Raw genomic sequence first — 18,688 nt, 5'->3', positions numbered from 1 at the left:
CAGAATGAACTCAGGCTTGCGAGAGAGGTTAAAAACAATAAAAAGGGCTTTTTGTGGATATGTCACAAGCAAAAGGGAAGAAGGAGGAACGATAGGCCCCTCCGTGGAGAAAGACAGCAAAATGCTAACAGAAGACAGAGAAAAGGCAGAATACTCAACACCTTCTTTGCCTCAGTCTTCTCAGAAAAGGCAAGGGTGCTCAACCTGAGGATAATGGAGCAGAGGACAGAATAAGGGAATTTCAGCACAGAAAATAAAAGAGATAGTAGAGGAATACCTTGTTAATCTATATGAATTAGGTCTCCAGGACCAGATGAACTCCATCCAAGGGTATAAAAGGACTGGCAAATGTAATATCAGAGCCATTGGCAATAATCTTTGAAACTCCGGGAGAACAGGAGAAGTGCCAGCGACGAGGAGGGCAAACGTTGTCCCCATCTTCAAAAAGGAAAAAAAAAGAGGATCCAAACAATTATCGTCCGGTTAGTCTGACATCTATACCAGGAAAGATTCTAGAGCAGATCATTAAACAGAGAGTCTGAACATCCAAAAAGCATAATCACAAAAAGGCAACATGGGTTTCAGAGAAACAAGTCATGCCAGACAAACCTGATTTCTTTCTTTGATAAAATTACCAGCTTGGTAGATGAAGGGAATGCTGTGGATATAGTATATCTTGATTTCAGTAAGGCTTTTGACAGGGTTCCCCATGACATTCTTGCAAACAAACTTGTAAAATGTGAGCTAGACAAGGCAACTGTTACATGGATTTGTAATTGGTTGACTGACCGAAGCCAAAGGGTGCTCAACAATGGCTCCTTTTCATCCTGGAGAGAAGTGACCAGTGGGGTCCCACAGGGCTCTGTCCTGGGCCCGGTGCTATTCAACATTTTTATCAATGACTTGGAAGACAAAATTGGGGGCATATTTATCAAATTTGCAGATGACACCAAATTAGGAGGAGTAGCTAATACTCCAGAGGACAGGATCAAAATTCAAGATGACCTGAATAGACTAGAAAGCTGGGCCAAAGCTAACAAAATGAAATTCAACAGGGAGAAATGTAAGGTACTGCACTTAGGGCGGAAAAATAAAATGCAAAGGTATAGGATGGACGACACCTGGCTGAATGAAACTACATGTGAAAGGGATCTAGGAGTCCAAGTAGACCATAAGTTGAACATGAGTCAACAGTGCGATGCGGCAGCTAACAAGGCCAATGTGATTTTAGGTTGCATCAATAGAAGTATAGTGTCTAGTTCAAGGGAAGTAATAGTGCCACTATAGTCTGCTCTGGTCAGGCCCCACCTGGAATATTGTGTCCAGTTCTGGGCACCACAATTTAAAAAGGATGTGGAAAAACTGGAACATGTCCAAAGGAGAGCGACTAAAATGGTGACGGGTCTGGAAGCCATGCCCTACAAGGAATGACTTAGGGAGCTGGGGATGTTTAGCCTGGAGAAGAGAAGGTCAAGAGGTGATATGATAGCCCTGTTTAAATATTTGAAGGGATGTCATATTGGGGAGCAAGCTTGTTTTCTGCTGCTCCAGAGACTAGGACCCGGAACAATGGATGCAAGCTACAGGAAAAGAGATTCCACCTCAACATTAGGAAGAACTTCCTGACAGTAAGGGCTGTTCGACAATGGAATGCACTCCCTCGGAGGGTGATAGAGTCTCCTTCCTTGGAGGTCTTTAAACAGAGGCTGGATGGCCATCTGTCGGGGATGCTTTGATTGTGATTTCCTGCATGGCAGGGGGTTGGACTGGACGGCCCTTGCGGTCTCTTCCAACTCTATTATTCTATGATTGTACGAGAGGAAGGCCACATGCTAGATGGATGTACTCTATTAAGGAGATCATGAGTATGAATTTGCTGGACCTGAGCAGAGCAGTGGAACATAGAGTGTCTTAGAGAGGTCTCATCTATAGGGTCACAATGGGTCGAGATCGACTTAAGGGTGGATAACAACAACAACATCTTCTGGGTAAAAGCTTGAAGTAAATGGGCCAGAATGGGGCATTTTTGAGAGAGATTCATGCTAAAAGCACTGTGATATGTTGTGAATGCTTGAGAGCTGGAGTTTTTCAAATATTATGTTTTTATAAACCTTTTAATACCTAAAAAGTATCTAGAACAGAATATTTATTTATTTATTTAGAATATTTATACACTACACTTCAGCCACAAAGGCTCTCAGAGCGATTACAGATTGTTAATTTGAAAGTTTTCTGTCCTCACATTTACAATCTAAAAAGGCATGACACAAAAGGAGAAGGGAATGGCAGCAGGTTAGGGGATCAAGTTGAGCAGACACTGCTGGTTCTTCTCTTCCTCTAAGGCCAGGGTGATGGAAGTTGGAATGGAGGGCCCCTCCACATAGTCCCAAGGCAACTGATGAACCATTTGTCATCTCACTGTATTTCTTGATTGGAGCTACATCTTCTAAAAGGAGAAAAAACAGAGAACCCAAACAATTACTGCTCTGTTAGCCTGACATCAGTACCAGAGAAGATTCTAGAGCAGATATGTATGCAGAGCAAATCAAGCCTGAATTCTTCCAAGAAGCCAAGATGAGGAAACAGAGACTGTTGCAATCGCGACATATCATAAGAAGGAATGACTCATTAGAAAAGAAAAAGATACACAAAGGCAGAATGACTCAACACCTTCTTTGCCTCAGTCTTCTCAGAAAAGGAAAAGGGTGCTGAACTTAAGGAAAATGGAGCAGAGGACACAATAGGGCAAACACAGCACAGTATAAGTAAAGAATACTTATACAGGAATAATACAGGAATACCTGGTTAATCTAAATGAATTTAAGTCTCCGGGACCAGATGAACTACATCCAAGATTATTAAAAGAACTGGCAAATGTAATCTCAGAGCTATTGGCAATAATATATGAGAACTCCTAGAGAACAGGAGAAGTCTCAACAGACTGGAGGAGGGGAAATGTTGTCTCCATCTTAAAAAAGGGGAAAAAAGAGGATCCCAACAATTATCACCAACTACTAGGAAAGATTCTAGAGCAGATAATTAAACAGAGAGTCTGCGAACATTTACAAGGAAATGCCATAATCACAAAAAGTCAACATGGGTTTCAAAGAAACAGGTCATGCCAGACAAATTTGATCTCTCTCTTCTCTTCTCTCTCTCTCTCTTTTTTTTTTTTTTTGATAAAATTACCAGCTTGTTAGATGAAGGGAATGCTGTGGATATAGTATATCTTGATTTCAGTAAGGCCTTTGACAAAGTTCTCCATGACATTCTTGCAAACAAGCTTGTAAAATGCGAGCTAGACAAGGTAACTGTTACATGAATTTGTAATTGGTTGACTGGCTGAACCAAAAGGGTGCTCAAAAATGGTTCTGTTTCATCCTGGAGAAAAGCGACCAGTGGAGTGCTACAGAGTTCTGTCCTGGGCCCAGTGCTAGTCAGGATCTTTATCAATGACTTGTATGACAGAATTGGGGGCATACTTATCAAATTTGCAGATGACACCAAATTTGGAGGAGTGACTAATACCCCAGAGATAGGATCAAAATTCAAAATGACTTTAATAGATTAGAAAGCTGGGCCAATAACAAAATGAATTCCAACATGGAGAAATGCAAAGTACTTTATTTAGGGCAAAAAAAAAAAATTAAATGCATAGATAAATATGGGAGACACCTGGCTGAATGAGACTACATGTGAAAGGGATCTAGGAGTCTAAGTATACCATAAGTTGAACATGAGTCAACAGTGCGATGTGGCAGCTAAAAAGGCGAATGAAATTCTAGGCTTCATGAATAGAAGTATAGTGTCTAGTTCAAGGGAAGTAATAGTGGCACTATTCTGCTTTGTCCAGGCCTAACCTAGAATACTGTGTCCAGTTCTGGGCACCAAAGTTCAAAAAGAATTTTGATAACTTGTAGTGCGTCCAGAGGAAGGCGACTAAAATGGTGAAGTGTCTGGAAATCATGCCATATGAGGAGAGGCTTAGGGAACTGAGCATGTTTAGCCTGGAGAAGAGCTGGTTAAGAGATGGTATGATAGCACTGTATAAGTATTTGAACATGTCACACTGAGGCTAGAGCAAGCTTGTTTTCTGCTGCTCCAGAGAACAGGATCCGGAACAATGGACGCAAGCTACAGGAAAAGAGATTCCACCTCAACATTAAGAGGAATTTCTTGGCAGTAAGGGCTGTTCGACAGTGGAACACACTCCCTCAGAGAATGTGGTGGAGCCTCCTTCTTTGGAGGTTTTTAAACAGAGGCTGGATGACCATCTCTCGGGAGTGCTATGATTGTGTGTTCCTGCATGGTACAGGGTTGGACTGGATGGTCCTTGTGGTCTCTTCCAACTCTATGATTCAGTGATTCCATTAAAACCAAACTTTATGAAGACCTCCTGGACAATAAGATATAGCCTGAAGAGGAAGAGCCCTCCCCTCCCTCCTTCCAACTGTCATCTTCTGGCCTGGAAGGGAGTGAAAGGACAGGCCTAACGCCATTGGGCCCTACCTCAATTAAGAAGAAGAGCCCTCCCTCCAGTCCATCTGTCTTGGTCCAGGCCTCAGAGGGAGAGAAGAATGCTGGACCTGATTCTCTCCCCCCATCACCATTCCCTTCTCCTTTTGTGTCGTGTCTTTTTAGATTGTAAGCCTGAGGGCAGGGAACTGTCTGTTATTCCCTCTGTTGTAAGCTGCCCGGGTTCCCAGTGATTGGGCGGCATATAAATAAATCCTATTATTATTATTATTATTATTATTATTATTATTATTATTATTATTTGAGACAGGAACAGACTGCCCTGGAAGATGATTGGGCCCCTTTCATCTCTACAGTTCTATTGACTCTCCTGTGTTAGAGATTTTTTAACAAAAATTGGATGTCCATCTGTAAGAATCTTTTACCCATGGATTTCCTTCAAAGGTATGAAGATAGACTAGATGTCCCATGGGTATCCTTCAGACTTTTCAGTTCTATGATTCTAAACAAAGACTGCCTTAGGCCACATGTAGCAAACTTGAGGCTGGAACTGTTTTGTATTATACTAGAACTCTAATATGTTTCATCGTCTTAAACAAAAATGAAAAACAAAAAGTAACCTTGCTTACACATTAAGCCTGAACAGAATATGCAATCCTTGAGTAGGAGACAGGGGGCCACATGTATTCTGGCTTCATCCCATGCAACTCAGCCCAATCCACCCCCTCACTGTACTGAGATGCAAGATTAGAATAGGGGTTCCATTTCTCTAATCATGAACACAAACATTGCTCCTGCTTAGACCTTACTACTAAATGTGGCAAGATCAGAATTGAGGGGCAGGAGAGATGGAGCACACTGGAGCACATCAAGCTTGGCTAGGAGTGGTTTGTGACCCTATTTCAAGTATTAGCATGAATAGAGAAATAGAATTAAAGAATTCTAAATCCAGCAGTTTGGTTTGAATACTGAGCTATACTTATCCTACATACCCTATCACATATTTATTTTATTATTATAATTTAGGGTGCAGGGGAATAATTTTCTTGCTACGGTTGTTGAACAACTGGGAGTCAGAAATTCTTGCTGATCTATTGCAAAATATCCAGAGATCAACCAGTAAATCCAGGTCTACTTTCTTCTCACTCCAGGCCTTGGCAGTTCATATTTCTAAGCAATAGGTGGTCATGTTTACCTTCTTCACACCCTGGTAGTGCTCAAATCAAAATAATCCTTCCACAAACTGCTATTTCATCCACAGGAGAAAAAACATGAGGAGACTGGGGGTTTAAACTATTATCCCGGGAAAGTCACATGGACGCAGGTAGATTTTCACACATATAATGATTAAAGAGGGCTTATCCTGGAAATAACCAGTTAATAACCAGCAACAAATAATTCACAGTGTTTCCCTGTGAATTATTTGTTGCTGGTTAATACCTAGTTATTGCCAGGATAAGTTCTCTTTAATTATGACATCGTGTGAAAATGTTCAGCGCGATCGTGAGACTTTCCTGAGATGACAGTTTAAGCCCCCGATTTCCCCCATGTGACGAAGTCCTATGTTTCCTTCATTCAGACACTCAGCTAATCTAAGGTGATCAAGTCAAGAACCTGGGAATAACAAGTTAAAAACTCAATGAACCAAAAACAAATTAGTTTTTGGCAACAAGGGTGTAGCAAAGTGGCATTCCAAAGTAACATAACAAGAGAGAATGAGAATTATTTTACTGATGTGATGAATAACATTTCCTTGTTTCTTTTCTAAGTAATCTTTTAAAAATATTTTCAAATGCATTTTATAAGGAAGGTTTTCAAGTTCTACACCATTCCTTTCTCAATCCTGTTTTTTTTGAAAAAGGAACAAAAACAATGTGCAGTTCAGTGAGCAATCTTTTAAACAAATTACAATAAAGGATTACTTTTAAAACACTATAACAAGTAATGTATTACTTTTAAACAGCGACTTTATGTTCTGAAAAAACAACAACACATTAAGCTCCTTATATGTTGAGTTTCCTTTTTTAAAAAATCAGAATAAAGAAGCCACCAACATTGTACAAAAACCTCCCTTTTTCTAGCTGTAGTAATTTCTGCTTCCAAGATGAGACTGGAGAACTTGGTGCAGCACCAAGGGGCATGTTGGAAGCTTATTATTAACTGGAGTGCCACTCCAAATTTGCATCTTTTTTATTAAGGTAATTGGAAATTGTGACAATTAACATGTTGGGACTTGTGACAAGTCCCCTCTCCCCAGGTGTCTTCCAGCCATCTAGGCTGATCACAAGCTATTAACAAGCCAAAACATTTTAAAAATCACAGTCATTTTTGCATGAAACACACATTCAGTTCTATAATCTAAGATTCCAGTGCCTTATGGTTTCTGGCACATCATCATATTCTGCAATAATAAAGTGATCAATTAAATGCTGGAAGATTTTTTTTTTAATTATAGGGCTAATTTTTTTCTCATGTAAAGCTACTAAGATAACATTTTGACAATCCACATATTATTCTAGAAAACTTTGTAGCTTTCATGTATCATGCAAACACACACATAAATTAATTAATGAAAATTTTATTATTTTAGTACGATTCCAAAAAAGAAAGGGGAAAAAGTACAAAATAAAAAAGGGAGAAGGGGAACACAAAGGATATGAACATTGATGTGGCATATGCACATATATAATGTCATCATATTTCCAAAAAATCATTTTCTTTGAGCTCGCATCTATAAAATATATGTTCATGTATATCTAAAGCAGCAAGGTCCTCAGATCATTGAACCTTAGATGGTGAATGTTTATGTTTTCAGTCTTCAAATACAAGTCTTTTTGCAATAGTACAAGCACTCAGGCTCCAACCATGCTGACCCTCTGTTAGATCCTGCAGAAATATAATTTAAAAGCACATTCATAGAATCATAGAGTTGGAAGAGACCACAAGGGCCATCCAGTCCAATGCCCTGCCATGCAGGAACACACAATCAAAGCATCCCCGAGAAATGGCCATCCAGTCTCTGTTTAAAGACCTCCAAAGGAGACTCCACCACTTTTTGAGGGAGTATGTTCCAATGTTGAACAGCTCTCACTGTCAGGATGTTCTTCTTAATGTTTAGGTGGAATCTCTTTTCCTGGAGCTTGCATCCATTGTTCCATGTCCTATTCTCTGGAGCAGCAGAAAACAAGCTTGCTCCCTCCTCAGTATGACATCCCTTCAAATATTTAAACAAGGCTATCATATCACCTCTTAACCTTCTCTTCTCCAGGCTAAACATCCCCAGCTCCCTAAGTCTCTCCTCATAGGGCATGGTTTCCGGACGTTTCACCATTTTAGTCACCCTCCTCTGGACGTACTATAAGTTGACAAAATTCTTTTTGAACTGTGGTGCCCAGAACTGGACACAGTATTCTAGGTTAGGCCTGGACAAAACAGAATAGACAAAAATGTTGGACAAAAATGTTTTTTCCCTAATTTTTCCACAGGCCTTCACATCTCTACAAATAAGTTTTTTAAAGTAGTACAAGTAAGCAAGTTTAAAAATAAAATTAAACAATTTTTTAGTTCTTGTTCTTTATTGGTAATTGCATACAATATATTTTGGATCCTTTGCGATAGACAGATAAGATATATATACTCAACAACAAATCAGGAAAGAATAAAGGTGGACTATAAGACAGGAAAACAAGGAGATGAATCAAATATAAGAGAATTAAGTTAGAGTTAGTAAATCTGTATAGCAAACATACAGGGATAGAAGCCAATCTACTTGATGTACTTGGACTTTATTTCTAGACTTTCTTGGACTTTTATTCTTTTTGTTTATATTGTATTATTTAAAATCGTGTGTGTGTGTGTGTGTATGATCCTTTGTCTTCTTTCCCCCCATAAGATGTGCATTTTGTTGTATAAAGAACCCACCCATTACAGCTTTAGTCACCTCCCAAACAACATTCATCTGTGTTCCTTTATTCATCTCTTATCTCAGAAATATATTTTTTCTTTAACTTTTATCAATATCATTTCACTTTTTAAAAAACAGTGATTCATTCAATCACCAACTGTATTCTGGTGTTGATATTTTGAATGTTAAACTGACAGGATTGTATTCAGATGTTATTTTTGATGAGATCTCAATTTTTCTGATATTTTTATTCATTGATTTCAAAACTAAAAATAAGTCTATTCATGCATCAACTTGCATTGCTCTGAATAGTATGTAAATTCCTTGGACATTCCATATTTCCATCTCCATACATCCATGACTGCTAAATTGTCCATCAAATGCATAAATGACTTTGGTAGTTTATTTTGATTCTTTTTGATCTTTTTCTTTGAACCTCTATCCAACAGGGGTCAATTTCCCCATTCAAATCACCCATGAAGATTATATTTTCATAAGTACATTTTGATATCTCTTGTAATAATTAAAAATCATATATTAAACTGTATACAATCATTAAATACAAATGTTAAAACTAATCTACCCACCTACCCACATAAGAAGGCTCCCTGAGAATAACTAGTCACTGGGGCAAAACAGATGGGCAAAATAAAGTGATTTCCAACCACTTTAAAGGCAAAGCATTTAGACAATGTATGCCTCCAAAGCGGGTGGAAATCAGACCAAAGCCATGCTCCAGGGCTAAAAACTGATGCAAAAAGAATCTGGGATAGCCTGAATCAAGGCAGAAGATGTGTATCTTCAGCCCTGCATATGAATACCGCAACATGGGTATGGAGCTGTGGCAAAGCAAAAAATAAATAAAAGTGTGACAACTCCAATGGATGTAATTACAACATACACAAACCAGACAGTCGAACAGGGGGGCATGGGGTGAAGGGGGAGTATAGGGGGGCTGCCATGATTGTGCTTTGCCAATGTATCATTTGCACACTGATGCTCCGATGCCCTGAACAGATAGAACATCGCACATGTGACTGTGTGCCTGTTCAAAGGGGCAGCCATCCAAAGGGATGTCATCTGGGCAAACATGGGAGGTATTTGCCGGTTACAGGCAGTGTGTTTGTGTGACATGTACATATATGGTGGGGAGGCGACAAAAAAATTACCCAGTGGCATGGCTTGACGCTGTGCCATGCAGTTGGGCCATACGCATTCAGCCCACCTTGGGAGTGGGCTGTGTGGGCAGTGGGGTTTCAACCCACTTTGGCAAAAACCAGGATCAAGCTGCCTTTTTTTTTGCCCATCTATTCCAGTCAATAAAAAACCTGCTTAAACAAGAAGTTCTTTGTCTGATGGTGAAAGGAGAGCAGTGACTGGAGCAGCCTAGCCTCCCATGGAGGAGAATTTTACAGGGTGGGAGCAGCCACTGAGAAAGATTTCTTCCATGTCCTTACCAAAAAGAAAGTTTTCCTTCGAGGATTTTAAGATACTGGACAGTTTGTATAGAGAGATACAGTCCTTTAAGTAGTCTGGATCTATGCTGTATAGAGCTTTATAGGTCATGACCAGCACTTTGAATTGTGCCTGGGGGAAAAAAATTCTGGCTGCAGCGGTTTGGATCCACTGAACAATTTCCAAAGCCAGCCCCATATAGAGTGCTACTCACCACAGCCAGATCTGACTTCTCAGAGAATGAGAACTACTGGCACGCTAATCTTAATTTTGCAAATACACTCCTGCCCAGTGCTGAAACCTGGATATCCAGGCTCAGTGTTGAATCCAAGAGAACACTGAAACTGCTAACTTGAGATTTCAGGGGGAATGTAGACCCATCTAGCATAGGCTGAATCCCTATTCCCTAAATTGCCTTTTGACTGAGGTGGAACACCTCTGTCTTGTCTAGATTAAGTTCCAATTTGTTTGCCCTCATCCAATCCATTACTGACAACATATTACTTCAGAGCCAAGACAGCTTCCTTGGAATTTGATAAGAAGGAAACTTAGAGTTTGGTGTTATCAGTTCATGTTGTTTGGAGTTTTTTGTGCCACTGAACTCCTAAACTCCTGGTAACTTTTCCCACCAGTTTCATGTAATTGTTAAATAGTATGGTGATCAGAACTGAGCTCTGAAGGATGACATAAGTCAATGGCTGGGGCATCAAACAGGAATTCCTCAGCATATATTATATTATTATATTATTATTTATTATTATTATTATATGCTTTATTTATATAGGGCTGTAGATTTGCACAGCGCGTACATACAAATAATAAATAGATGCGAGTAAACCTGCCCATGGCGTACAATCTAAGAAATAGTAGCATAATAAAAAAAAACAGTGCTCTATGTCCCATACCAGAAGATATCAACAGGGGCTTTTCCCAGCTTTGTAGCATTATTATATTGTTATTGAGCAAGAATGATACAATTGCGATATTAAAACATTTCTTTCACCACAGGTTGCAATAACTTCATTAACAATCAAGAGCGGCAAAAAGCGCAATTGATTTCCACACGTCAGCAGTCTTTAGCATTGTTATAATTCTTGAAAGATTTTGTGCCTGTGCAAATGGAACAAGAATGACCCTGTGAGCCTCATGATACATAGAATAAGAGGTTGGAAGAGACCACAAGGGCCATCCAGTCCAACCCCCCTGCCATGCAGGAACTCTCAATCAAAGCATCCCCAACGATGGCCATCAGCCTCTGTTTAAAGACCTCCTAGGAAGGAGACTTCACTACACTCCGATGAAGTGTGTTCCACTTTGAACACCAGAATGTTCCTCCTAATGTTTAGGTGGAATCTCTTTCCTGTAGCTTGCATCCATTGTTGGGCCTGTTCTCTTGGAGCAGCAGAAAACAATAGACATCCTTCTGATATTTAAACAGGGCTACCATATTACTCTAGAAACATCTGTTAGGAAGGAATGTGGAGGGGGTGGAAAGCCAGTTAATCCTTTGCCGTTTACTTAACCCACTTGTGATTCTGCCAAACTGCACTCTGGGGAATACCCAAATGGATGGACAATTGTCCAATATATGCTATTGAATTATGATTGATTTTCATATGTTCTGAAATAGTGCAATGAATTGTGATCATCAAGCCATTCACACTTTTTTTTTATCATTAATGGGTTATTCAGTAGAAGGACGCTTGAAGATGTTACAAGAGAGAAGGGTGAAGTTGTGTGATAATCTTTCACCCATTTGCGTAAGAATGAGGGCAAAAATACATTCCTAACGCTTTTCACCCCATGTGATAATCTTCCCAGAAAGGCAAACTGAGGCAAACCTGAAGGATACCATGGCTGATGGTATTAAAAGCCACTGAGAGGTTCAGCAGAACCCACAGGTACACACTCATCCTATCCAGTTTCCTGAGTAGGCAAGGCAACTCATGGTACCTCTGTCCTATAACCAGGCCTGAAGCCAGATTGAAAGGATCGGATAATCTATTTCATCCAGAAATCCCTGGAGTCATGAGGCTACCACATACTAGGAATCTTGCTCAGGAAAGGGATGTTATTGCCTGTAATTCTCTAGCATGGTGGGGTTTAGCTTTATTTTCATTCTTTAGCTAGGCTGGACTGGTGAATATTAATGAACATGCAAAGCTTCCTCTTATGTCCTGAGCTATTACACGCCGGTTCTTATGTCCCTAGAAGGAGAGAATGGACTTGTAGACAGCTTGAGTTAATCCCTGACATCTCTTCTTCCCAGCTCAGAATTTAGGCCTACAACATGGCAGGGCTAGGCATGGTCATTTTTTACTTTCTTTCTCTGTAATTCGAGTTTTACCAGCTGCTGCTTGCTTCATTAGACCAAACAGAAGATACAAAAATTTGCTGATCCGGGTGATTTCCTCATTGCTTTTCCGAAGTGTAAAGGTCAGATTTAGATCCACATTAGTGGTGAGAGAGAATGTTTGAAGAATGGAAGCAAGATAAAACAGCTTTCTTTCTGGCATCTAAACTTGGAAAAAAAATGCTAGCAGACCCAAGTAAAGCTGTTATTTTTCTGATTTAAACACAAAGCCAAGATAATACATTAAGCTGTTACTCTTGATTTCTTTCATGTTTTTTTTAAACCGTCAATTAATTTCAATGAGTTAAATTTTAATCAGGCCATCAAAGGTTATGCAATCAACATATAAATTTCCTCATTTGATCCCCATCACACCTATGGAGATTATCACACCTGGAAACCTTGCTGGGATAGACGTGGACTGAAACGTCAAAACCAGTGTTTGTCACATTCAGCTGCAGCCGGGCAAGTGCAGCCCGACACCTGGACTCCAGCTGTGCTATCCAGCTGGTTTCAAAAACAGCCCATTTGAACAGCTACTGGATAAATGTCACTGCACACACTCTACCGTAGTCTCCCATTGCCCTTACTGAAAAGACCACCGTCACTGCAGTGGAGATGGTGCTTTGGCTAGTACCCACATGGCCAGGTACCCTATTTCCATGTAAGACGTGGCATGTGGGGTTTTTCAGAAGAGGCATCAGGAAAGTAAGTTAAGGAGCATGCAGGGCTGTCTAATCCTCAGGTTTGTGATGGAGTTTGTTGGAAACTCTATGGTAAATCAGGGGTCAATTTGACTCATTTTAAGCCACATTTACTCTAGGATCAGGCTGAGTCACCGGATCCACATCTGGTCTGCAGGATCCAGCCTAAGTTATTGGTCTGGATTGTCCAAACAGGACAACCCAAGGCTGGACCTGAATGGACATCCTCTAAGTTTGCATTCATTTTTTCTCCAGGTATAAGACCTTTTCTGTGGATCTGATGGGCTCTTCATGCTTATTTGTTGTTTTGTTTGTTTTTTTTTTTTTATATACCGCTATTCCAAAGATCATAGCGGTGAACAGCAGTAAGCTAATTAGCAAGTAAGCTAATTTGCCCCCCCAACAGTCTGGGTACTCATTTTAGCGACTCGAAGGATGCAAGCCTGAGTAAGCTTGGGTTCCCTTTTGCTGGTCGAACTCGGAACCTTGTGGTTTCGAGTGAAATGGCTGCAGTACAGGCATTTAACCACTGCGCCACCAGGGCTCCTGGTCACACTAAGCCCAACAACCATTTTTGCTAAAGTGCAGAGCGAGAGGGAATTGGTCAGCATGAAGAGGAAATTTACTCATTTCCCATTTCCACATAAAATCACTTCCTGCAGCTGCTTCCTCTTAAAGCTTCCAGTACATGTTTATTCATGCAAAAATACTCTGGAGGGAAAAGCAAAATGAAACTGACAGGGAAGATGCAAGGAAAATGGAACAGGTGCAAAAGAGTTAGAGTTTTGCCAATTGTCATTTTCTTCAGCGCCCCTAAATCATGATATTGACTTTACAATGTCATGTTTTTGACAGAGGCGTTTTCTTGATATCTTGCTACTCATTCAAAGGATCCAAGTCACTTCACCATTTTAAAACATTTTCTGTGATGAAAGCTGACATCAGATTTCAACCTGAAGGAGATTCCTCCAATGGTTCATATTTTTAAAAGTCCAGTTATTTCATAGTACACACATTCCTTTACAGTTGAGAGATCTTAATCTCCACCAGACAGTAGCTAGCAATTAAATTAACTTCACATAAATTACTGTTAACTACAACTTTTAGAACACTTCTCATGCTATTTAGTATAAATCCTACTAAAGAATGATTCCCATATTGTCACTGATATAAACACTTTGCGCTTAAATTGGATTTTATTTGTATTACCCATTACTATTTTCCAAAATGTGGAAGAGTCGGGGATTTACAGGCACAGATTGCCAGGTTGTCTTTAAGGCATATTCTTTCTTAGTTTTTTTATTGAAGCTAATATTTCTTTTTTAGTAAATACCATGTTACTCTCCCTATACATCTTATAACATTGAACAAGGGAATCTTATTTAGTATTAATTTATTCTATATTGCCTTTCTCCTAACATGGAACTCCATGCAGTTTACAACTTGATTAAAACAAAATAGCTAAGAACCTGATGATAAATAAGTTTAAAAAATCAAATAAACTGTCCAGTGAAAACATTACAATTTAAAACTTTTAATGGTATTTTAAAAATAACAGGAATAAAAGTGCAATATAATAATAATAATAATAAATAATATATATAATAAAATATCCTGCCTTTCTGTGTAGCATAACCACAATGGCTTGTACACCCCGATTAAAAGACACTTCAGCACAACCAAAAAACTGTGAAATAACAGTGGAAGGAGACCACAGAAGGGGCCATCTTCATTTGGAAGAGAATTCTACAGCCAGGGAGCAGCTACCACAAAGACATTTTCATGTGTTCTCAGTAATATAGGCCTGTTACAGACTGCCAAAAAAAGCTGCTTGGGTCTCTTGGAAGTATGCTGTTTAAATGATGCATGCATCCTAAGAATCCAGAAGCTGCACCAAAGCTTCACTCCAGTGCTTAGGAAGGAGTGTGGCTTTGGCGCGACCTCTGGACTCTTAGGACTCAGCATCATTTAAATAGCAATCTCCAAAGAGACCCGAAGCAGCTTTATTTTGGCAGTCTGTAACAGGCGATAGTTACTGTAATTTAAGATTGTAAACCAATTTTAGATTATATGCCAGAGGGTGGGGAACTGTTAATTAGCAATTTGTAAGCTGCTCGAGAATCTTTGTGGCAGAAGAGCAGGATATAAATAAGGAAAATGAAATAAGTGGGACCAAGAGAAATCCTTCCATGAGGATTCAAGACTCAAGCTTTCAATAAAATTCACTGCCCATTATTTTCACAACATTGGCTTTTTGGGTATAATAAAAATTCTGGCAATGGAAAAAATGTTATATTCAGCACCAAGAGCTCAGGTTAAGACCGTTTTTTTTTCTCATCTGTTTTTACATTGAAAGGTGGTATAAACCAGGGATGATATCACATGACATAATTACATGAATAAATTGGTTTTAGAAAGTTACTTGATATTCTGGGATGTGCATGTTCTTTTGAATTATTTACCTGTTTCTTGGAATTAACAAATAGCCGAGGAAGTGGATTTTTGCATTCTTTTGACTGCTAAAAGATCGTTACTTTATTACTGGAATGATCTTTCCCCATCTGTGATCCAATGGATATAACATCAAATAGTGTTGCAACATGTGAAAGAATGATGTAGAGATGAATTACAAATGTACTTATAGTTGATTACTGGTCAGCTATTACAGAGTTTACTATAATATGTTATTTTTCCCCACGTTTTATTTTCCAGAATTTGTTATACTGGAACGTTATTGTATGCAATTGAAGATCCCATTTGGATACAATTTTTATTGTTTTTTAAAGGATCATATGGGCGACATAGGGAGATATGGTTTTTTAGACAGCCTGGATCTAACCTGTTTAGGATTTGTAGGACAAACACTGTGAATCATGCCTGTTTCAAGAAGAGAATTGTATGTTCTCTGTAATCAGCCCCAATCAGCAGTCTGACCACAGCACTTGGGGGGGGGGATTATTGGGATATGGGGTTTATATGGATTTTTAACTGTAAGCCGCCCTGATTGTCATTGACAAAGAGGCGGGATATAAATATATGTATTATTATATTATTATTATTATTATTATTATTATTGACTGGCTGGAGTTTCTGAACATCTTCCACAGGCAGCCCCATGTAAAATCTGTTATAGAGTGTAATCAAGGCATATGTCACTGTAGCCAGATCTAACATTCAAGGAATTATTTAAATAGTTTTAACTGTGCAAAGACACTCCTGGCCCCTCCCAAAATAGGAGCATCTAGGCTCAGGGCTGAGTCCATCGCATCCCCAGGCACAGAAGGACACTTTTCTTCCATGTGATAACTCCAATAATTGGGTGGTGGGAGTGAATCTTTAGAGAATTGCATTTATCACAAATATTAAATCTCTTCTGTTTTCTTCTATAAAAAATAACCAACTGCAGTTTAATCTTAACTCTATTTTTATCATCAAAACTACTTTTTAAATCTGCATATACTTCATCTTTTTACTTGTATGGATATAGGAAACCTAAAGGTCCTCAGTTATTCTACTAAGTGAGGTTAAACCATGCCATATTAAATGGATTTACTTACATTGACATGAGGTCAAACTCACCATTAAAAAAAGAAAATAAAATTGTCCCCAGAGAGACAGATTCAGAACAACTTATATATAGAGTCACTATTACAGGATCCCTTTCCTTCGTGAATGATCTTCTTCTGGAAAAATAATTCTTTAGTCTGTCCACACTAGAGAAATAATCCAGTTTCCCGGTTCCTTTTCTGGGGCTCAGGGCCCACCTGGTGTGTCAGGGCTTGCCTTTGGCATCTTGGGGCAGTGATTGCTGCCCAAATTAATCTCCATTCTCCATTTTTGATGATGTAGTACCTATATTTGAATCAGCACTCCACAAATCATCATCAGTTCCTTTGTTAATAGTTTGTTCCACTCCCACGTTGTTTGGTTTATTACTTAATTAATCCACAAAGCCCCTTCAGCATCTGTTTGATATCACCTTACAAACCTCAGTCCTTATGTCTGGAAACTCCTGCTTTGTCATAATTTTCATCTGGTTAAATTCATACCAAATCATTTGGCTGAGATCCATAATGTCAATGTCTGATCTGAATTCCTTTAAACTATTTGACAGATGTCTAAATATTTTCCCCCCTTTAACGGAAATCAGTCACTTATACACAGATGCTGCTGCTAGATTCTTTAAACTGGCTGGCCCTCCTCTGTGTTCTCTTGTATCAGCCAGAATTTATGTTTCAGTTGTCATTGTTAGTTCACTTCCCCTCTGCAAAGCAAAAAGATATTATCTTGATATTATCTCATGTAAGTAAACAAACATACTTTTCTTTAACCAGCTTGTTATGTTGCTGTGCAGCAAAATAAATCCCAATATAATTGCCGTGTTGTTGTTTGTTGTGTTGTTGTAACTGCCTTTAGTCGATCTCCACTCATGACACAGCTCTAAGACCCTCGTCCTCCACTGCTCTGCTTAATCCTGCAAACCATATACGGTGACCTCCTTAATAGAGTCCATCCTCTGGCATGTGGCCTTCCTCTCTCCTACTTTCCACTCACCTTCCCCAGCATTATTTTCTTTCCATGAGTATTCCTTCTCATGATGTGTCCGAAATACAACAGCCTAGTTTGGTCCTCTTAGCCCAGGGAGTTTCGTCTTGATCTGCTCTAGACCCATTGTTTGTCCTTTGGCTGTCCATGGATTCCTAAGTACTCTTCTCCAGCACCACATCTCAAACACATTGATTTATCTGCTTTCTTTACTGTCCATCTCTCACATCCATACATGAAATAGGGAATCAATGGCTTGATGATTCTAACTTTTGTATCAGTTGTATATCTTTGCATTTTAGAATCTTTTCTAGTTCTTTCATAGCCACTTTCCCATTCTTAATCTTCTTCTGATTTCCTGACTGCAATCCCATTTCTATCAATATTGATCCCAGGTATGGGAATTCTTTAACTATTTTCTATTTCTTCATATCTAGGCTGAACTTGTGAAGGTCCTTGGTGTCATTAGTTTGTTTCTTTAGTTCAACAGTGAGCCTGCCTTTTCACTTTTTCCTTGATCTTCCTAGTAGGTGTTCCAGGTCGTGTGGTTTTCTGCTAGTTTAAACGCTTCTCAACTTCAAAAGGGATACATTTATATGGTTTTTTTTTTGTTCTTACAGTTTCATTCTGCCTCTCTTTTATCCATCTATTCTCACAGTACCTTGGAGCAAAAGATATTCCTCTAAGGGGTGGCGTTTCTTGTTTGAGGAAAATCCCTATTTTTCTATGAAAAAATTATTTTGAGTTATTCTTAGAAGTTAGAGTACACACAATATTTAGATTTCACCTTATTTTGCTGCTGTTTGTTTGCTCTGGCTTGATTAGTTGGGTGAACAGAGCTAATGCTACAAAGAGGGGTTGGTTGCCTCTCCGGACAGATATTCCTCTGATATCTCTACCAGGGGATTATTTTATATCCTCCTCCAGGCCCCAAATCTCTATTCTTCTCCTCCCGAATAACGATTCCCAGAGACTATTGCCTCTGGACTTCCTCTTCTTGGAGATAATCTAGGATGTCTATTCCCCTGAGCTGTGGGTGGAAGTAAAGCATGTCTTGGGGAAGCAGGTTTATGTTGCAGTGGCCACCCTAACTTGCTTTGTTGCTACCGCTGTTGCACACCGTGTTGCTGATGTTTGTGGGCAAAGTTTTAAGGGCTTATGCTCATTCTGCTGCTGCGGAGAGGCAGTGTTTGGAGGTGAGGTTTTAAGGACCTCAGCTCACACTCATCCTGCTTGCCACTGCGTGCTTCG

General features: G+C 39.3%; 1 long non-coding RNA gene across 1 annotated transcript in view; it reads right to left on the bottom strand.

Annotated features, from left to right (window-relative positions):
* Positions 1–2,186: 2,186 nt before the first annotated feature.
* LOC121935694 overlaps positions 2,187–18,688 on the bottom strand; it is a 225,720-nt gene continuing 209,218 nt past the window's right edge. The window contains exon 4 of the long non-coding RNA XR_006104836.1: positions 2,187–2,446. This is a non-coding gene — a long non-coding RNA (uncharacterized LOC121935694). The remainder of the gene's footprint in view (positions 2,447–18,688) is intronic.

This window comes from Sceloporus undulatus, chromosome 6 (assembly GCF_019175285.1).
Source record: "Sceloporus undulatus isolate JIND9_A2432 ecotype Alabama chromosome 6, SceUnd_v1.1, whole genome shotgun sequence".
NCBI classification, from domain to species: Eukaryota; Metazoa; Chordata; class Lepidosauria; order Squamata; family Phrynosomatidae; genus Sceloporus; species Sceloporus undulatus.
The sequence above is the reverse complement of the archived record's forward strand: the minus strand, read 5'-3'. Positions and strand labels throughout refer to the sequence as shown.